Source organism: Ovis aries, chromosome X, assembly GCF_016772045.2.
Source record: "Ovis aries strain OAR_USU_Benz2616 breed Rambouillet chromosome X, ARS-UI_Ramb_v3.0, whole genome shotgun sequence".
In the NCBI taxonomy this organism is placed as follows: domain Eukaryota; kingdom Metazoa; phylum Chordata; class Mammalia; order Artiodactyla; family Bovidae; genus Ovis; species Ovis aries.
Window position 1 is genome coordinate 58,007,976 of NC_056080.1, and position 12,512 is coordinate 58,020,487.

At 43.1% G+C, this 12,512-nt stretch overlaps 1 pseudogene; it reads left to right on the plus strand.

Moving 5' to 3' along the window:
• Positions 1–1,721: 1,721 nt before the first annotated feature.
• LOC101118676 (FACT complex subunit SSRP1-like) overlaps positions 1,722–12,512 on the plus strand; it is a 49,071-nt pseudogene continuing 38,280 nt past the window's right edge.

A 12,512-nucleotide genomic window follows, 5' to 3' on the forward strand; every position in this document is an offset into this window, starting at 1 on the left:
AATACAGTGAAAATGAGTATACTACCCAAATTAATCTATAGATTCAATGCAATCCCTATCAAGCTACCAGCAGTATTTTTCACAGAGCCAGAACAGATAATTTCAAGATTTGTATGGAAATACAAAAAACCTCGAATAGCCAAAGCAATCTTGAGAAAGAAGAATGGAACTGGAGGAATCAACTTGCCTGACTTCAGGCTCTACTACAAAGCCACAGTCATCAAGACAGTATGGTACTGGCACAAAGACAGAAATATAGATCAATGGAACAAAATGGAAAGCCCAGAGATAAATCCACACATCTATGGACACCTTATCTTCGACAAAGGAGGCAAGAATATACAATGGAGTAAAGAATCTCTTTAACAAGTGGTGCTGGGAAAACTGGTCAACCACTTGTAAAAGAATGAAACTAGATCACTTTCTAACACCACACACAAAAATAAACTCAAAATGGATTAAAGATCTAAACATAAGACCAGAAACTATAAAACTCCTAGAGGAGAACATGGGCAAAACACTCTCAGACATAAATCACAGCAGGATCCTCTATGATCCACCTCCCAGAATGCTGGAAATAAAAGCAAAAATAAACAAATGGGATCTAATTAAAATTAAGAGCTTCTGCACAACAAAGGAAACTATAAGCAAGGTGAAAAGACAGCCTCCTGAATGGGAGAAAATAATAGCAAATGAAGCAACTGACAAACAACTAATCTCAAAAATATACAAGCAACTTATGCACTCAATTCCAGAAAAATAAACGACCCAATCAAAAAATGGGCCAAAGAACCAAATAGACATTTCTCCAAAGAAGACATACAGATGGCTAACAAACACATGAAAAGATGCTCAACATCACTCATTATCAGAGAAATGCAAATCAAGACCACAATGAGGTACCATTTCACACCAGTCAGAATGGCTGCGATCCAAAAGTCTGCAAGAAATAAATGCTGGAGAGGGTGTGGAGAAAAGGGAACCCTCTTACACTGTTGGTGGGAATGCAAACTAGTACAGCCACTGTGGAGAGAAGCATGGAGATTCCTTAAAAAATTATACTTTTTCATGTTCTTTTCCATTATGGTTAATTTCAGAATACTGAATATAGTTCCCTATGCTATACAGTAGGACCTTGTTTATTTTATACATGTATGTTTTTAAATTAGTGGTTTTTTTCTTTCAGAAAAATACTCAGAAATGGAGCTGCTGAATCGTATTTTATCATTTTGAATCAGCATATTCATTTTCTTTGGATATATACCCAGAAGTGGAATTACTGGATCATATGGTAGTTTTTTGGATATCTCTGTACTGTTTTCCAAAGTGGCTGCATCAATTTACCTTCCCACCAGTATACCAGAGCTCCCTTTTAAGAAACTAGATCTTAATTTTCCCTACCACAAATAGAAATGATAATTATGTGACATAATAGAGGCGCTTGCTAATGCTACAGTGGTAATCATATTGCAATATGTAAGTGTATCAAACTGACACATTGTTACCTGAAATCTGCACAATGGGTGGCCGGACGTGGGGCTGCATATGGGGGAAGAGCCTGCTCAGTGACCTGGCCCAGCCCCCACCCGCCCGCCATGCACCCCGCCCCCAGCGCTCCTAATGCTTGGGCGCTGGCGGTTGCTGCGATGCTCCAGCTCCAGGAGATCCCCAGCATGCCCTGCATCTGCGTGCCCACCCAGGAGTTTTGGGGGGACCAACAGGGCTAGGTCAGCATGGCAGAAACCCTGGAGTTCAACGACGTGTATCAGGAGGTAAAAGGCTCCATGAATGATGGTTGGCTGAGGTTGAGCCGCCAGGGTATCAACTTTAAGAACAGTGAGACCGGCAAAGTGGACAACATCCAGGCCGAGGAGTTGACAGAGGGCATCTAGCACTGGGTAGCTCTGGGCCACGGGCTTAAACTGCTCACGAAGAATGGCCATGTCTACAAGTAAGATGGCTTCTGAGAATCAGAATTTGAGAAACTCTCTGATTTCTTAAAAACTCACTATCGCCTGGAGTTAATGGAGAAAGACCTATGTGTGAAGGGTTGGAACTGGGGAACTGTGAAGTTTGGTGGGCAGCTGCTTTACTTCAACATTGGAGACCAGCCAGTCTTTGAGATCCTTCTCAGCAATGTGTCCCAGTACACCACAGGCAAGAATGAGGTGACACTGGAATTCCACCAGAATGATGACGTGGAGGTCTCTCTCATGGAGGTGTGCTTCTAGGTGCCACCCACCCAGGAAGACAGTGTGGACCCTGTCGAGGCCTTCTCCCAGAACGTACTGTCAAAGGTGAACGTGATCCAGGCCACTGGGGACGCCTCTGCATCTTCCGGGAGCTGCAGTGTCTGACTCCCCGAGGCCACTATAACATCCGCATCTACCCCACCTCCCTGCACCTGCACGGCAAGACTACAAGATCCCCTACACCACGGTGCTACGGCTCTTCCTGCTGCCCCACAAGGACCAGCACCAGCTGTTCTTTGTGATCAGCCCGGACCCCCCCATCAAGCAGGGCCAGACCCGCTACCACTTCCTCATCCTCCTCTTCTCCAAGGACGAGGACATCTCCTTGATGCTCAACATGAACAGGGAGGAAGTAGAGAAGCCCTTCGAGGGGCAGCTCACCAAGAACATGTCAGGATCCCTCTACGAGATGGTCAGCTGGGTCATGAAAGCACTAGTGAACTGCAAGATCACGGTCCCTGGCAACTTCTAAGGGCGCTTGGGGGCCCAGTGCATCACCTGCTCCTACAAGGCCAGCTCAGGGCTGCTGTACCCTCTGGAGTGGGGCTTTATCTACATCCACAAGCTGCCCATGCACACGTGCTTCCACGAGATCTCCTTTGCCAACTTTGCCTACGGTACCACCACCACGCATTCCTTTGACTTTGAAATTGAGACCAAGCAGGGCACTTAGTATACCTTCAGCAGCATTGAGAGGGAAGAGTACGGAAAGCTGTTCAACTTTGTCAATGCCAAGAAACTCAACATCAAAAACCAAGGACTGAAAGAGGGCATGAACCCCAGCTATGATGAATACGCTGACTCGGAGGAAGACCCTGGACTTCAAGGAGATCAAAGCAGTCAATCCTAAAGGAAGACACTAATTTTTAAAAGCGGTGAGAATAAGTGGAAGCAATATAAATGTTCACCAGTAAGTGAATGGATAGACAAAATGCTATATATTCATACAATGGAGTATTATTTAGCCTTTAAAAACAAGGAAATGCCAATACATGTTATAAGGCAGACAGCAGACATAGCCTTGAGGACTAAGTGGCTAAGTGAAATAGGCAAGTCACCAAAAGATAAATACTGTGTAATCCCACTTATCTGAGGTATCTAGAGTAGTCAAATTTATAGAGACAGAAAGCAGAATGGTGGCTGCCAGGGATTGAGGGGAGAGGAAACTGGGGAGACATTGATGAATGGATGTAGAACTTTGGTTTTGTGAGATGAAAAAGTCCTAGAGGTTGGTTACATAACACGACTAAACCGTACACTTGAAAATATTAAGTTGCTAAGTAAGGTTCCATCTCTTCTGATCCTTAAGGAGTGATGGGCTGTTCCAGGCAGGGTGGTAGGACAGGATATGACATCCAGTATTCAAGTACAGATGTGAGAGTTGGACATAAAGAAGGCTGAGAGCCAAAGAAGTGATGCTTTTCAACTGTGGTGCCTGAGAAGACTCTTGAGAGTCCCTTGGGCAGCAAGGAGATGAAACCAGTCAATCCTAAAGGAAATCAACCCTGGAAGGACTGGTGCTGAAGCTGAAGCTCCAATACTTTGGCCATCTGATGCAAAGAACTGACTCATTGGAAAAGACCCTGATGCTGGGAAAGATTGAAGGCAGGAGGAGAAGGGGACAACAAAGGAAGAGATGGTTGGATGGCATCACTGACTCAGTGGACATGAGTTTAAGCAAGCTCCAGGAGATAGTGATGGACAAGGAAGCCTGGTATGCTACAGTCCATGGGGTCACAAAGAATTGGACATGACTGAGCGACTGAACAACAACATATGTATGGGAAGAGGCAAGAGTTTGGGCTCATTGAGATCGTTCCTTTCATATGTACCTTAACTGTCTTGGGCTAGTATCCTCTTTTTCTCCATCCTGAATCCCCTTTGGGTGCACAGTCTGGGGCTGCTGCAGGGCTCATGGCTTGATGGCCACAACATCCTTTGTTTCCTGATATGACAGGTGACGTTTTTTGTCCACATTATTCTTCTATATTCAACTGTTTCCTATTCTTTCTGGGCCTCATTTTTACCCCCATAAGCTGTGCTCTGACAGGCAGTTGTTGTTTTTCAATTCCTAAGTCATGTCCGACTCTTTGCAACCCCATGGACTGCAGCATGCCAGGCTCCTCTGTCCACCACTGTTTCCCGGAGTTTGCTCAGATAAACTTCCATCGAGTTACTGATGCTGTTTGACCATCTCATCCTCTGCCACCCGCTTCTTTTGCCTTCAGTCTTCTCAGATCCAGGGTCTTTTCCAATAAGTCGGCTCTTTGTATCAGTTGGCCAAAGTATTGGAGCTTCAGCTTCATCATAGGTCCTTCCAATGAATATTCAGAGTTGATTTCCTTTCGGATTGACTGGTTTGATCTCCTTGAAGTCCAGGGGACTCTTAAGAGTCTTCTCCAGCACTACACTTGAAAGCATCAATTCTTTAGTGCTCAGCCTCTTTATGATTCAACTCTCACATCCACACATGATTGCCGGAAAAACCATAGCTTTGACTAGATGGACTTTTGTTGGCAAAGTGATGTCTATGCTTTTTTTTAATATGCCACCAAGGTCTGTCATAGCTTTCCTTACAAGGAGCAAGCATCTTTTAATTTCATGGCTGCAGTCACCATGTGCAGTGATTTTGGAGCCCAAGAAAATGAAATCCACTTTTCCTGCTTCCACTTTTCCTCTTTCTATTTGCCATGAAGTTATGGGACCAGATGCCATGACCTTAGTGTTTTGAATGTTGAGTTTCAAGCCAGCTTTTTCACTCTCCTCTTTCACCTTCATCAAGAAGATCTTTAGTTCCTCTTCACTTTCTGCCATTAGAGTGGTATCATTTGCATATCTGAGGTTATTGATATTTCTCCTGGCAATCTTGCTTCTAGCTTGTGATTCATCCAGCCCGGCATTTCACATGATGTACTCTGCATATAAGTTAAATAAGCAGGGTGACAATATGCAGTCTTGTCTGTCATACTCCTTTCCTACTTGGAAGCAGTCCGTTGTTCCATGTCTGGTTCTTACTGTTGCTTCCTGACTCACACACAGGTTTCTCAGGAGACAGGTAAGGTGGTCTGGTACTCTCATCTCTTTAAGAATTTTCTGCAGTTTGTTGTGATCCTTACAGTCAAAAGTTTAGTATAGTCAATGAAGCAGAAGTAGATGTTTTTCTGGAACTCACTTGCTTTCTCCATGATCCAATGAATGTTGGTAATTTGATCTCTGTTTCCTCTGTCTCTTTGAAACCCAGCTTGTCCATCTGGACATTCTCAGTTCAGGTACTGCTGAAGCTTAGCTTGAAGAATCTGGAGCATAACCTTGCTAGTATGTGAGATGAGCACACTTGTACAGTAGTCTGAACATTTTGGGCATTGCCCTTCTTTGGGATTGGAATGAAAATTGACCTTTTCCAGTCCTGCGGCCACTGCTGAGTTTTCCAAATTTGCTGACATATTGAGTGTAGCACTTTAACAATATCATCTTTTAGGATTTGAAAGAGTTCAGCTGTAATTCCATCACCTCTACTAGCTTTGTTCGTAATAATGCTTCCTAAGGCCCACTTGACTTCACACTCCACGATGTCTGGCTCTAGGTGAGTGACCACACCATCATGGTTATCTTGCTCATTAAGACCTTTCTTGTATAGTTACTCTGTGTATTCTTGCCATCTCTGCTTAATCTCTTCTACTTCTGCTAGGTCCTTACCATTTCTGTCCTTAATCATGCCCATCCTAGCATGAAATAGTCCCTTGATATCTCTAATATTCTTGAAGAGATCTCTAGTCTTTCCCATTTTGTTGTTTTCCTCTGTTTCTTTGCATTGTTCCTTTAAGAAGGCCTTCTTATCTCTCCTTGCTATTCTCTGGAACTCTGCACTCAGTTGGGTATATCTTTCCTTTTCTCCATTGCCTTTCATTTCTCTTCTTTTCTCAGCTATTTGTAAAGCCTCCTCAGACAACCACTTTATCTTCTTGCATTTCTTTTTCTTTGGGATGGTTTTGATCACTGCCTCTTATACAATGTCACAAACCTCTCTCCATAGTTCTTCAGGTATTCTCTGTACCAGATCTAATCCCTTGAATCTATTTGTCACCTCCACTGTATAATCATAAGGGATTTGATTTAGGTCAGATCTGGATGGCCTAGTGGCTTTCCCTACTTTCTTCAATTTAAGCCTGAATTTTGCAATAAAGAGCTTATGATCTGAGCCACAGTCAGCCTCCAGGTCTTGTTTTTACTGACTGTATAGAGCTTCTCCATCTTTGGCTGCAAAGAACATAATCTGATTTTGGTATTGACCATCTGGTGATGTCCATGTATAGAGTCATCTCTTGAGTTGTTGGAAAAGATTGTTTCCTGTGACTAGCATGTTCTTTTGACAAAACTTTGTTAGCTTTTGCCCTGCTTCATTTTGAACTCCAAGGTCAAACTTGCCTGTTATTCTTGGTATCTCTTGACTTCCTGCTTTTGCATTCCAACCCCCTGTGGTGAAAAAGACACCTTTTTTTGGTGTTAGTTCTAGAATGTCTTGTAGATCTTCATAGAACCAATCAACTTCAGCCTCTTTGGCATCATGATTGGGGCCTAGACTAGGATTACTGTGATGTTGAATGGTTTGCTTTGAAAACAAACTGAGATCGTTCTGTCATTTTTGAGATTGCATCCAAGTACTGCATTTTGGACTCTTTTGTTAACTATGAGGGCCATTCCATTTATCCTAGGGGATTCTTGCCCACAGTAGTAGATATAATGGTTATCTGAATTAAATTCACTCATTCCTGTCCATTTTAGCTCACTGATTAAGATATCAATGTAAATCCTGCCAACTCCTGTTTGACCACGTCCAATTTATCTTGATTCAAGGACCTAATATTCCAGGTTCCTATGCAATATTGTTCTTTACAGCATCAGACTTTACTTTCACCACTAGACACATCCACAACTGAGCGTCATTTCTGCTTTGGTCCATTTGCTTCATTCTTTCTGGAGTTATTAGTAATTGCCCTCTACTTTTCCTCAGTAGTGTTTGGGCTCATCTTCTTTTTGCCTTTCCATACTGTTCATGAAGTTCTCATGGCAAGAATACTAGAGTGAGGTGCCATTTCCTCCTCCAGTGGACCATGATTTGTCTGAACTCTCCACTATGACCCATCTGTCTTCGGTGGCCTTGCATGGCATGTCTCATAGCTTCATTGGGTTATACGAGCTCCTTTGCCATGACAAGGCTGTGATCCATGAAGGGGCCAAGAGGGAATGCAAGATGCCCAAGTTCAAAGTTTGGCCCCAGTGCTTCCTGAATATGTGGTCTGTGGCAGGATAGTTATCTCTCTTGGCTTTAGTTTTCTCTCTGGTAATAACAATTCCTCTGAGTCCAAAAGTCCGTTATACACATCTGTGTCTCTTTCCCTGTCTTGCATACAGGGTCGTCATTGCCATCTTCCTAAATTCCATATATATGTGTTAGTATACTGTATTGGTGTTTTTCTTTCTGGCTTACTTCACTCTGTATAATCGGCTCCAGTTTCATCCATCTCATCAGAACTGATTCAAATGAATTCTTTTTAACGGCTGAGTAATACTCCATTGTGTATATGTACCAAAGCTTTCTTATCCATTCATCTGCTGATGGACATCTAGGTTGTTTCCATGTCCTGGCTATTATAAACAGTGCTGCGATGAACATTGGGGTACATGTGTCTCTTTCAATTCTTGGACTCAGAGGGAGAGGGAGAGGGTGGGATGATGGGAGAATGACATTCTAACATGTATACTATCATGTGAATTGAATCGCCAGTCTATGTCTGACGCAGGATGCAGCATGCTTGGGGCTGGTGCATGGGGATGACCCAGAAAGATGTTATGGGGAGGGAGGTGGGAGGGGGGTTCATGTTTGGGAATGCATGTAAGAATTAAAGATTTTAAAATTTAAAAAATAAAAAACTAAAATTAAAAAAAAAATAACAATTCCTGCCATCTCTAAGACTTCAATGCATATTTTCTCTTTTAATTTTTCTCAGCCTTGTGACTTCAGGAGCAAATGGTGTCCACTGCATTAGGAGTAATAGGAAATATCTCTTTGAGATTTTCTTCCTGCAGCTCATCTTACCACAGTATTCTTGAGGCTATTTCCAATGTCATTTCCATAGAACTGTGTAAATTTCAATCAAACAGGAAAAGAAATTATTTGCAGCACACAGATTTCACATTTAATAAAACTTGATGACTTTAAGGGTTTAAAAGAAAACAGTAAACAGAAAACCTGAATGTGAAATTGACTGTTCCACAAAGCTTCTTAGAGATTAGGTGGAAGCTGTGAGGGATATTTCTGGCACATGACCTCTAACAGTTTCCCTAAAGTATCTGTTGGGGTGACATTCTGGGTAATAAAGTAGATATTTTCACTCATCCAGTCCATAGACTGTCAACCACATTGAACCCCAGGAAAGCTTGGCTCTGAAATTTCAAGAGGCAGTGCTTTCACATCAGCTACAGTCTTGATCTGTTGGAGATGGCATTTTTCAATTCTTTCAATTCAATGAGTTCTTACATTCTAATTAAGTCCTCAAGTGGAATTCCTCACTTCTATTTGTTAGCAAGAGAAATAATCCTAGCTACTGTGAAGATAAAAGAACTTTCATTTAAATTTCTTGAACACTCATATGCAATGCTCATTCGAGGGTATCTTGAAACATTAACTAAAAGAGGTTATCTTATAGAGAGAAAATTCTAAGCTTTAAAACTATTTAACTAAGACCGCTTGATATATTTTATGACTAACACAACTGGACCAACCTGTATTTTATATTTAGTTGATGTAAAAATACACACAAACCGCACAGAAATAAGATTAAATTGTAAAACATTCATTTAGGATTAGCAACTAAACCGTGGTTGATGACTAATTTGTCCCCTTCTCTGAGTCATCTTAACTTTTGGACTTTTTCAAATGACCTGGATTCAGTTGTCATATACTTACCTCCCAAAAATGATGCTTTTAATCAAGAAATTCTCCTTTCTAATTCTCCAAAAGGGAAAATTTCTCAAGGTCATTTCCAGATTTCTGCAGAGCCAAAAGATGCATGAGAGCCTATTCTGTAAGCGTGCAAGAACAGATCTGAGAATTGATCACAAGAAACTTCGTGTCTTATGTGTTCTGGTTACCACTGTGTGTTAGTCACTCAGTCATGTCTGACTTTTTGTGACCCCATGGTCTGTAACCTACCAGGCTCCTCTGTCTATGGAAGTCTCCAGGCAAAAATACTGGAGTGGGTTGCCATTCCCTTCTCCAGGGTATCTTACCAACCCAGGTATTGAACCTGGGTCTCCTGTGTTGCAGTCAGATACTTTACCATCTGAGCACCCAGGGAAGCCCTGATTACCATTGCTCAGTAACAAATTACCCCCAAACTTAATGGCTTACAGTAACCATTTTATTCTGCCCACTAATTTTGTGGGTCACGAATTCTGACAGAGTATAGTGGGAATCATTTCCATTTGTTCCACCATGTCTGGGGCCTTAGCTGGGAAGACTAGCTTAGGGTAATTCAAAGTCTAGTCCCAAAGACTGGAGTCATGGGGAGGCTTCTCCATTTTGGGGTTTGCCTATTGATGCTGGCTGTTGGCTGGGACTTCAGCTGGAGATGTTGATAGAACTCTGCCCTGTGTCTTTTCCATGTGGCCTGGCCTACTGCATAGACTGGTGGCCTCAGGGTAGGCTAGATCTTTTTCATGGTGAGTCAGGGCTTTGAGGTTAGTGTCCCAGGGAACAAGGTAGAAGCTGCATCATCTTTTCTGACCTGGCTTCACAAACATGCAGCATCACTTTCTCCTTATGCTGTTGATTACAAGTCAATCAAAAGCCCACCCCAGATCACCAAAAGGAGACACAGGCTGTACACCTCAAGAGAAGGAGAATCAAAGAATTTATGGACATGTGTGATAGTTATGCAAAAGCCTTTGACTGTGTGGATCACAATAAACTGGCAAATTCTGAGAGAGATGGGGATACCAGACCACCTGACCTGCCTCTTGAGAAATCTGTATGCAGGTCAGGAAGCAACAGTTAGAACTTGACATGGAATAACAGACGGGTTCCAAATAGGAAAAGGAGTACATCAAGGCTGTCTATTGTCACCCTGCTTATTTAACTTATATGCAGAGTACATCATGAGAAACACTGGACTGGAAGAAACACAAGCTGGAATCAAGATTGCCAGGAGAAATATCAATAACCTCAGATATGCAGATGACACCACCCTTATGGCAGAAAGTGAAGAGGAACTAAAAGCCTCTTGATGAAAGTGAAAGAGGAGAGTGAAAAAGTTGGCTTAAAGCTCAACATTCAGAAAATGAAGATCATGGCATCCGGTCCCATCACTTCAGGGGAAATAGATGGGGAAACAGTGGAAACAGTGGCTGACTTTATTTTGGGGGGCTCCAAAATCACTGCAGATGGTGACTGCAGCCATGAAATTCAAAGACGCTTACTCCTTGGAAGAAAAGTTATGACCAACCTAGATAGCATATTCAAAAGCAGAGACATTACTTTGCCAACAAAGGTCCGTCTAGTCAAGGCTATGGTTTTTCCAGTGGTCATGTATGGATGTGAGAGTTGGACTGTGAAGAAAGCTGAGCGCTGAAGAATTGATGCTTTTGAACTGTAGTGTTGGAGAAGACTCTTGAGAGTCCCTTGGACTGCAAGGAGATCCAACCAGTCCATTCTGAAGGAGATCAACCCTGGGATTTCTTTGGAAGGAATGATGCTGAAGCTGAAACTCCAGTACTTTGGCCACTTCATGCGAAGAGTTGACTCATTGGAAAAGACTGTGATGCTGGGAGGGATTGGGGGTAGGAGGAGAAGGGGCGACAGAGGATGAGATGGCTGGATGGCATCACTGACTCGATGAATGTGAGTCTGAGTGAACTCCAGGAGTTGGTGATGGAGAGGGAGGCTTGGCGTGCTGCAATTCATGGGGTCGCAAAGAGTCAGACACAACTGAGCGACTGAACTGAACTGAACTGAACTGTGATAGTTAATTTCAAGTGTTAACTAGATTAGATCATGGAGTGACCAGATACTTGCCTAAACATTATTTCTGACTGTTTCTATGAGGATATTTCCATATGAAGTTAACACTTGAATTGGTGAACTCATTAAAATGGTTTGCTCTCTCCACTGTGGATGAGCATCATACCATCTACTGAGGACCTGAATAGAACAAAAGGATGAAGGAAGGAAGAATTTGGTCCTTCCTGCCTGATTGCTTGAGTTGGACCCTTGGTGCTCCTAGTTCTCAGGCTTTTGGAGTTGGACTAAATTACACCACCAGCTTTCCTGAGTTTTCAGCTCTTTCAGAGAGCAGTAGCCAATTCCTTATAAAAAATCTCTTCATATATATGTGTATCTGTGTATCCTCACAGGATGGGGACCCCTTCCAGAGCCCAAGAGTGGGCTCTTGTCTAACACTCAGAAATGAATTGTCTGAGGACACATGTGCTGACAGAGCAAGAGACCTTGTTGGGAAGGGAGGCCTGGGCAGAGAGCAGCAAGGTAAGAGAGCCCAGGGTAATTGCTCTGCCACGAGACTTGCAGTCTCGGGTTTTATGGTGACAGTGTTAGCTTCCGGATTGTCTCTGGCCAATCATCTTGCTTGTGCCCATATTTGGTCTGACTCAGGGTCCTGCCTGGTGGCATGTGCATCCCTCAGCCAAGGTGGATTCTAGCAAGAAGGGCTCTTAGAGAGTGATAGGACAATATTATGGGCTAGCATCTCCTCCATCTTTTTGTTGTTGTTTAGTCACTAAGAAATGTCCGACTCTTTGCAGCCCTATGGACTGTAGCCTGCCAGGCTCCTCTGTTCATAGGATTCTCCAGGTGAGAATATTGGAGTGGGTTGCCATGCCCTCCTTTAGGGAATCTTCCTGACCCAAGGATCCAACTTGTGTCTCCTGCCTTGGCCAGCAGATTCTTTACCACTAGCACCAAACCTCTAATTTTAATCCACCATGCTCAGTTGCTCAGTTGTGTCCAACTCTTTGCAACCCCATTGTCTATAGCCCACCAGGCTCCTCTGTCCATGGGATTTCCCAGACAAGAACCCACTCCCACTGGAATGGGTTTCCATTTTCTTCTCCAGAGGATCTTCCTGACCCAGGGATCCAACCTGTGTCTCCTGCATTGGCAGGCAGATTCTTTACCACTGAGCCACCCGGGAAGGCCTTGCTCTTTTTGGCACTTCCCAAATTCTCCTGGTTAGTTTTTGTCGGCAG